Raw genomic sequence first — 9527 nt, forward strand, 5'->3', positions numbered from 1 at the left:
AAACAATAAATTTATGAAATTCTTAGGGAAATGGATGGATCTGGAGAATATCATCTGAGTGAGATAACTCAATCACAAAAGAACAAACATGGTATGCAGTCTCTGATAAGTGGTTATTAGCCCAGAAGTTTGAATACAAGAAGAACAACCCACAAACCACAAGGAACTCAAGAAGAAGAAAGACCAAAAGGTGGACATTTCATTCCTTCTTAAAAGGGGGAACCAAATACCCAAGGAAGGAGTTGCAGAGATTAACTATGGAGCAGAGACCAAAGGAAGGGTAACCCAGCCTAAATATAGCTATCTCCTGAGAGGCTCTGACAGTACCTGACTAACACAGATGTAGAGGCTCACAGCCATCCATCAAACTGAGTACAGGGTCCCCAGTGAAGGAGTTAGAGAAAGGACCAATGGAGCTGAGGGGTTTGCAGCATCTTAGGACAAACAGCAATATGAACTAACTAGTACCCTCAGAGCTCCCAGGGTCTCAACCACCAACCAAGGACCGCACATGGAGGTGTCTGATTGTTCTGGCAGTATGTGTACAGTAGAGGATTGCAATTTGATCATCAATAGGAGGAGAGGAGCTCGGCCCTGGGAATGTTCTGTGCCCCAGTGTAGGGGAATGCCAGGGCCAATAAGTGGGAGAGGGTGGGGTGGCAGGCATGGGGAGGGGGGAGGCAACAGGGGTTTGTTTTTGTTGTTTTTGTTTGTTTCTTTGTTTTTTGGAGGGGAAACTGGGAATGGAGAAATTTACATGTAAATAAAGAAAATATCTAATAAAAAAAAAGAAATAAAAATTTAAAAAAAAAAAACTCTAAAATTCAGTCCCTGAATTACATTAGCTATATCAAGACCCCAGCAGCCTCATGTGACCAGGGGTTACCATATAGGAAAATACAGATCTGTGAACCTTCTGTCATTGCAGAAAAGTCAGCGCTGCATTTAATGCAGGTTAACATAGTTAACCTGAACTATGAAAGATCTTCTGTGACTTTGAACCTTCTCCCTGCATGGTCAAACTATTGCATGGACAAAATCTTGACATTTTTTCCTCTTGTATCCATAAGCTAAGTTTAGCATAGGTGCTCATATTTTACATGGAAAAAAGAATAAAGAAAATGTTATTATCTGCCAAATGATTTTAGCATCCTTTTTCTTTTTTCTTTGTTTCTTTCTTTCTTTCTTTCTTTCTTTCTTTTGCCAGTCATTTTGGTTTTGCTTTCTTTCTCTCTTTTTTTGACTTTTCCCCCTATTGTTTATTAAATACTTTATCTATTTACATTTCAAATGTTATCCCCTTTACCAGTTTCCCCTCTGCAGAACCCCTGTTCCATCCCCATTCCCCCTGCTTCTGTGAAAGTGCTCTTCCACCCACCAACACACACTCCCACCTCACCGCCCTGGCATTCTCCTACACTGGATCATCAAGTCTTCACAGGACCAAGGACCTCTCCTCCTATTGATGCCAGAAAAGGCCATCTTCTGCTGCACATGCAACTGGAGCCATGGGTTTATCCATGTGTACTCTTTGGTTGGTAGTTCAATTCCTGGGAGTTCTGGGGGGATCTGGTTGGTTTATATTGATGTTCTTATGGGTTGCAAACCCCTTCAGCTCCTTCAGTTCTTTCCCTAACTCCTCTATTAGAGACCCCGTGCTCAGTCCAGTGATTGGTTGCAAGTATCCACCTCTGTATTTGTCAGGCTCTGGCAGAACCTCCCGGAAGATACGTATATTAGGCTCCTGTCAGCAAGCACTTCTTGGACATCTGCAATAGTGTTTGCATTTGGTGTCTGTATGTGGGATGGATCCCTAGGTGGGGCAGTCTCTGGATGGCCTTTCCTTCAGTCTCTGCTCCACTAATTAAATTAAAAGAGTTAAAACTTTACCATTTTCTATTTTAATATTATTTCAATACAGTATTGTCACACTTACTTTTTCTTAACTTCTCTCTCTAACTTAACTTTTCTTAACTACTAGAATTAATATTATATTTGAATATTGGAGTTGTTTCAAATGTAGTTGGGTCCACGCCAATCAGACTAAGTCTCCAGTGATAGAAGGAAATGACAAAGGTCTGAGTTAGGCTATTATGGGACTCAATGCTTTGGGGCACAAGAGCAATACTAGAAGAGCACTTTTCATTTTTATTACATAAGGTGACTTTAGAGTTAGCATAAGCAAATATAAGTGCAAGAAAGCAATATACCTGTGTTATTTCTTATTATTATTGGTCATGTGAAAGAGCCAAGAGTAGTCCTCATAGGCCTTTCCCCAATTTCCCACAGGGCTAATGTGAACACACTATACCTTCTCTTCATGTCCTTGTTTCAAGTGCATTCTCTTATCATTGTTTACAAAATTCCTTCTAGAAGGAAACTATAGGAAGAACATTCTGGACTCTGCCCCATCCGAGGAAGTTCACAGTTTTCTTACACAGCCCACCACAGTAGTTGAATGCAAACTTTAGAAGCATTTACCACTATATCAGTAGTAAATGTTTATTAATGATGGAAGATTTTATAGGCTTATATTTTGGTTTGATTGTTTTTCTATTTGTTTTTGAGACATAATCACACACACACACACACACACACACACACACACACACACACACACACACACATTCCTCCCAAGCTAGTTTCAAATTTACAGTCATCCTATTTAGCCTTCCACATTCTGGGAATGCAAGTATGTGTCACCAAGTCTGACCCAGAGAGCACAGCCTACTCCTCCTTACAATAAGAACACACCCTCCAGAACTTGTAGATTCCACACCCAGTCGAAAGATGGGCACATCAAGTGGAGGGATGTGGTTGCCATCCCACAGTCAAAAACTCTGACCCAGAATTATCCCTGTCTAAAATAACTGCAAGAACATAAATGGAGAAGAGACTGAGGGAGACAAAGTTCGGTGACTGGCACAAAATGGGATCCAGTTTAAGGGGAAGCTCTAAGGCTTGACACTATTACTGATGCTATGGTGTGCTTATAGACAAGAGTCTAGCATGCCTGCTCTTTGAGAGGCCCAACAAGTAGCTGAAAGAATCAGATGCAGATACTTACACTAAACTAATGGACATAAGTTGGCACTCCTATGGCTGAATTAGGGAAAGGCTGGAAGAAGCTATGAAGGAGGACAACTCCATAGGAAGAGCAGCAGCCTCACTAACCTTGACCTGAGATCTCTCAGACACTGAGCCACCATCCAGGCAGCATATATTAGCTAATACAAGGCCTCCAATACATATACAGCAGAGAACTGCCTGGTCTGGCCTCAGTGAGAGAAGAGGTACCTAACCCTTGAGAGACTTGAGGCCCCAGGGAGTGGGAGGTCTGGTGTGGCGGGGGAGTTGGAGACATCCTCTTGGAGATGGAGTGGGGGGAGGAGGAATGGGATGAGGAGCTATCAGAGGGAAGACCTCGAGGGAGATAATGACTGCACTGTAAAAAATAAAATAAAATAAATAAAGAATAATAAAATAAATAAGACACAAACAAATTTGCAAATGCTACACTACCAATTTTTAAATCATACCTCTATGTATAATATAAAAATATAGATTCTGGGAATATGTCTTTGTGGATAAAAGGCATTTATGCTGAAAATATGAAGCCTGAGGACTTACTATTCTGTGTCTACATAAAACGTGATATGGCAGCCGTGTGGTGGTGGCGCATGCCTTTAATCCCAGCACTTGGGAGGCAGAGGCAGGTGAATTTCTGAGTTTGAGGCCAGCCTGGTCTACAGAGTGAGTTCCAGGACAGCCAGGGCTACACAGAGAAACCCTGTCTCGAAAAACCAGAAAAAAAATGTGATATGGCTACATATATACCTGTAACCCCAACATTGGTGAGGCAGACAGATGTACGTACTTGCTTGGTGGCTAACTTGGCCTAAACAATGAGTCTCGGGTCCAGTGGGAGACCTGACATCAAGGCCACAAGGAGGAGAGCATTGGAAGAAAACACATGAAGTCTTGCTCTGGCCTTTGCATGCACATATGTAAGTGCACACTCGCATAAATGTACTATACACAATACAACTTATATATACACAGAGACAAAAACTAAATGGATAAATTCAAAATATAAATGAATACCTGTATTTACTACCGCAATTTTGAAACTCATTTAACAAGAAAATATCCATGTGCTATACCTCTCTACTTTTCCTACATTTTCCCAATTTTTCCTGAGCTCTTTTTCTCTTTGTATTCATTTCTATTAGTCATTTGTGATACATGTTTGACTTTAATACAATGATGGGAATAAATCATTGTTTGAAGATCTCTCCTTTGCTGAGAAGAAATAGCTTACAGGCTCTCAAGATGATTCTAGGGGACATAGGTTTCCCCAAATAAGGCAAAGAGTTAGCAAATGGTCTCATCTCCAGAGTGTCTTGGGCAAGGAGCCCAGTCAAGTAAAAGTTCTTTCTAGACTCTCCTTAGGAGTATCCCTGTATATTACGTTATCCCAGGTACACAGGGTACATCTACTACAGGAAAGTCTCCGTGGAAATCCAAATCAGAATTTTCTTAGTTTCAGAGGGTTGAAGACACTTTAGGGCTTTATCTCATTCACTGATTTTGTTATTGCTAGCTTCATTGTTTAGTGTGTCCAGAAACATCTCCTCTAGGCACCAGTAAGCAGACTCATCCCAGGGAATCATATGTCTGTCATATGCAGATGGATGAGTCAGAAAATCTATGTGGAGGTTAACATTTTTTGGTGATATGAAGTCAAGATTAACACACGTTGACCAATAGGTCATTGGAAACCTTTCTGACAAATTGTGTAAACAGTGTATGAAAAATCATGAAAACTCATCAGCTTATTGAACATTCCACGTGATGTGAAAAAGGCTGCAGTACGGATTCTCATTTCCAAAGCAGCTGAAGTTGGGAAAGACCCACCGACATGAAACTAAAAAGGATGCTAACAGGTAACATTTGTGAAACATGAAATATGAATAAACTCATAGTCCTTAAATTATCTGCTTATGAACTAAATACTAACTATAGCTGGAGAGAAGTTACCTGAACGTCTTAATGATCTATACACAGAGAGCGCATGCATTATGCAGCTGCTGCCCTGTGAACGTCTATGATAGCCTGCTCAGTTGCTCTGTTGCAGGCTTGGGTTGCAGGGATTCGCACAGGTTTATTTTTATTTCTACTTTCTGTTAAATAAGACAGTTGTACTTGTCTATTGACAAACGGCCCTCAAGAGCAATTAGTTCTTTTAAAACATTGGGGGGGGGGGAGAGCACTGTAACCAAAACAACTCCCTAGTGTCGGGTCTGCATAGAATTCCAGCCACAGAAGTCAGTACAGCATGATGAAGGGAGACTCCAGTCTTTCCCTGAACCCTGGAATGATTATTAACATAAATTCATTTCATTGAGTAACACAAACTCAGCCCAAGAAGTGTTTTCATGTTCACCAATACTTTCCCTTAGACTCTCAGGCTGCATCTCCATTCAGACAGACTCCACTTCTTAGCCTCAGAGAACATGGCTGCTAGTTTTGTTTCCCTTCTTATCCTTATCTTATCCGTATCTTACCAACTCAGACCTGCATGTAGGGTTGGAACTATCTAAATGGGCAGCTATAATATTTTCTTCTATGAAGAGTCATTGAATGAAAGATCTAAAACACAAGGATTTAAACAACGTTGTGCAAATCAAAATCTTGCTGATTGTTTTTACCTCAGTGGTTATTCATCTCATTTATGACTGTTTTGAGCTTTATGGAGAAGAAAAAGGAACATATCAGTGTAAAAGAACAACTCATAAAAAATTGAAATAGAAAAGAAAGACCAAATTCCTAAAATTAAATGTAGTTCTCAGTCTTTAGAGGTAGTTGTACTATGTCAGTGCAATGTAAGTCAAATGGAATGTGATCCATGTGGTGAAGTTCCTTGCTTATGAGGAGGCCCTGGGGTTCTCCCTTTTCATCCTTTCCGTATCTAGGGCACTGTGGCCTTGGCAGTTACCATTGTGTATGTAATCCACAGGCTCACTCCCTTAGTGAAAGTCAATGACCAGGAGCTGAGCTTCCTCATTCAGATGTCTCTGGTTATCACAGTGCTGTCATCCATGCTGTTCATAGGCAAGCCACGTAACTGGACCTACATGGCCCGCCAGGTCACTCTGGTACTCGGCTTTTGCCTTTGTCTGTCTTCCATTACTGAAAAGACTATTTCTTTCACTCTTTTTGCATACTGCATTTCCATATCCAAATCCAGGCTTATATCCATACACCTCATTTATCAAAAACTCATTGTGGTGATCTGTATTGTAGGGGAGATTGCTGTATGCACAGCTTACTTGATGTTGGAACTTCCAAGGGTGTACAAGAACATTGAACCTCAAAATGTGAAGAACATCTTTGAATGCAATGAAGGTTCTATTGAGTTTCTGTGCTCCATATTTGGGTTTGAAGACCTTCTGGGTTTTCTTACAACCTTTGTGGCTCACCAGCTGCCAGACAACTATTATGAAAGGAAATGTATCACTTTTGGATGTTGGTCTTTTTCACTGTCTAGATCTCTTTTGTCCCTGTTTACTTGGGCACCAAAGGCAAATTCAAAGTGTCTGTGAAAGTATTTGCCATTTTGGCATCCAGCTATGGTTTGTTAGGCTGTGTGTATTTCTTCCCAAGTGCTTTGTTATCTTGCTGAGGCCAAAGAGAAACACAGATGAAACTGTTGGTGGAAGAGTTCCCACTGCTGACAGGAGCATCCAGCTGACCTCAGCTTCTGTGAGCAGTGAGCTTAACAGCACCACAGTGTCCACTGTTCTGGATGAGTAGAGCTGTGGCCTCCATGTGACATGCAAAGCTGGATGCAAATCTGGCTCAATCTTCCTTTTACACTGCTTCTGAAGCAGCTACTTGCGCTGTGGGGTACTGTTGGGGATTAGGCCTTTCATAATGTAGTCTTAGTGTAGTAAATAAAATCTTAGTCTGTAAAGATACCATCTGGTAGGCATCATAATAGGACATAGTTGAAGTTAGTTTTTTCATCAGAATATTTCATTGGGACTTAGAGTAGACACTGAAGATATGCAGTAAAGTATGACAGATAGGACATATCAGAAGTGATAAGAAAAGGCTCAGTCGCATAGTAACAAAACTTATTTTCTTATTTAACTCCTATTGTTATAGGAGAGTCATCTAAAAGCTCAACTGGCTATTGCTGAGATCAGATTGGTCTGTGGCAGTATCTGTGAGAAGGTGTCTAGATGACTGATTGGTGTGGGAAGGCCCAACCTAATGTAGGTGGAACCATCCCTGAGCAGGTGGTCCTAGGCTGTCTAACAAAGTCAGCTGAGAGTGAGCCAGGAAGCAGCATCCCTCTGTCTGTCATTTCTGCTTCAATTTCCCACCTTAAGCTCCTGTCCCAACTTTCCTCAAGGGTGAATTGTGAACCGAAAGTATAGATCAGGAAAACCCTTTTTTCCCCCAAGTGGCTTTTGTCAGGCTTTCTTTTCACAGCAACAGAGAGCAAAGTGGAAGATCCTTCAAACTTATTCTGTTTTCAATAGCTGCCACATGGTCCCTTCTTGCCCACATTCTTCCAACAGAAGCCAGTTGTACCTCCGAAATTTGCAAGCCCTCTCTTCATTTGCTTTGCTCCATGTCACTCAGATTGTCCCCTTCTCTCTTTAGTATTTACTTATCCACTTCTCCATCCACCCACCCTTTCTTGAGAGCTTGGAAGTTTTGCACAGAGAAAGCATTGTCCCCGACCCTTGTGCCCTTTCTTCTCTTTGGGGAGAAACTCTATGCTAGGATAAAGTTGAGATGCTAGTACCATAGAGAAGGAGAAGGTAGACTCAGAGCCAAGCAAGACTTCCTGTGTGAGTAGCCACCTTAAAGAAATCCTGAAAACCAAGAAGAACGGAGTTGTGTGAAATGACAAACTGGTTCTACATATCTACTGTTAATAGCATGCTAAATGCCAGAAGTACCATCTTCCTGTCTTTATTTTTGGTATTGGAGGACTTTGCAATTGCTTTATATTACTGTCCCTTTTCTCCCTTATCCTGTCTGTGGTTATCATCTTTCATTGTTGTCACTATCTGTATATTACAATTTATTTTATGAAAGAAACTTGAGCTGTATCTACCACCTATCTCCATCTTTGTAGCCTTAACACCTAAACTGTATCTAGGTAATCAATGGATGGATAGATGAATACTTATTGGAGTAGCTAACTCATGACCCTGCAAGACTCATGTATCAATGAGAGACAGGGAGGAAAAGTTTGGGTTCTCAAGTACAGGATGTGTGGAGGATAGAAGGTGTAAGGAGCTGTGCTCCTCTCCTGAGTGGTACCCTGTAGGTAGTGACTCAGGATGCTGCTAGGTTTTTTACTTGTCCATTCTCTGCCCTTCTCTCTCAGTACAATGGTATCTGTGGGCTTCATTAAAAATTGCCTTTGCTTATTATACATGTCAGTAGGTTTCCCAATAAGAAGACCCTGGAGATTGCAAGTGAAAAGAGAGGTTATATGCCTTTGTTTCAACCATAGCTCATTCACTCACTCTCCCACGACTCTCCCATGGTAGCCATCATGAGATACCCACACCATTTGTTGTGTGGCAGTTTTTCCCACCAATATCATGTCATCTTGGACTTCACCTCTTATAGCCATGGCAACCAGAGCAGAGGAATACAATGCTAGCCAAGTCTATGGAATGGTAGTGGAAACTCTACTTAGGAGGTAGAGGAAGGAGGGGGATTTGAAGACTTCAACTGAAACTCTCCTCATCCAGCTACAAGTGATTTTCAGAAACCCTATGGGAAGGGCATGGTTAAACTTGAAAAGTAGACTTCATGATGCAGATTCCACCAAGTGACCATTCATAATGGAATGGGACTTCACAGCGATATAGCTATTTGACATTCACCTGTACTTCTGTGAGTTAAGCCCTTACCTGTATTCTGTAAGGAAGTTCAATAAACTCCTTGGTCTCACCAAGTTGGACTTTGGTAAAAATCATACTATGGTCTTTTGTGGAGTAATGAACGTTTATTTGCATTTCCCTAGGAAAAGCTAACACAGCACATACCTTTCATCTTCTACTTTCAGAACTGACTGTACAACAGCTTCTTAGCTGCAGCTGCTTTGGCATCCTGTGGCACATGCTTTCACTTTGCCAACTCATGTCAGTTCTCCCTGTGCAAAGCTCCTTCTCATAAATAATCTGGTATTTCCTGTGGGATTCTGACTCACGCAGTGAGCCAAGTTGCTTACAGTTTATGATGCCTTATCTTTGATATACTATGTAGTGCATTGCTGCTGGCTTAAGAGATTTTTAGTAGCAAATCATAGTAATTAATTTAATTGCCAACCAGAAATTAACCCCAACTTCCCTGAAACAATAACTAAAACTATATCTTATACCTATACCTTCCTCAAAACCCTACTGACAAACCTACTGGCAGAATAGGTAGAGAAATTAATATATACTCACTCAATGGAATGCTATATAGCAATCCTTAGGACAGGGCTGCTT

The 9527-nt window shown here is 41.1% G+C and overlaps 1 pseudogene; it reads left to right on the forward strand.

Moving 5' to 3' along the window:
* LOC116094310 overlaps nucleotides 1–6816 on the forward strand; it is a 61257-nt pseudogene extending 54441 nt beyond the window's left edge.
* Nucleotides 6817–9527: the final 2711 nt, after the last annotated feature.

Source organism: Mastomys coucha, unplaced genomic scaffold, assembly GCF_008632895.1.
Source record: "Mastomys coucha isolate ucsf_1 unplaced genomic scaffold, UCSF_Mcou_1 pScaffold16, whole genome shotgun sequence".
Lineage (NCBI taxonomy): Eukaryota > Metazoa > Chordata > Mammalia > Rodentia > Muridae > Mastomys > Mastomys coucha.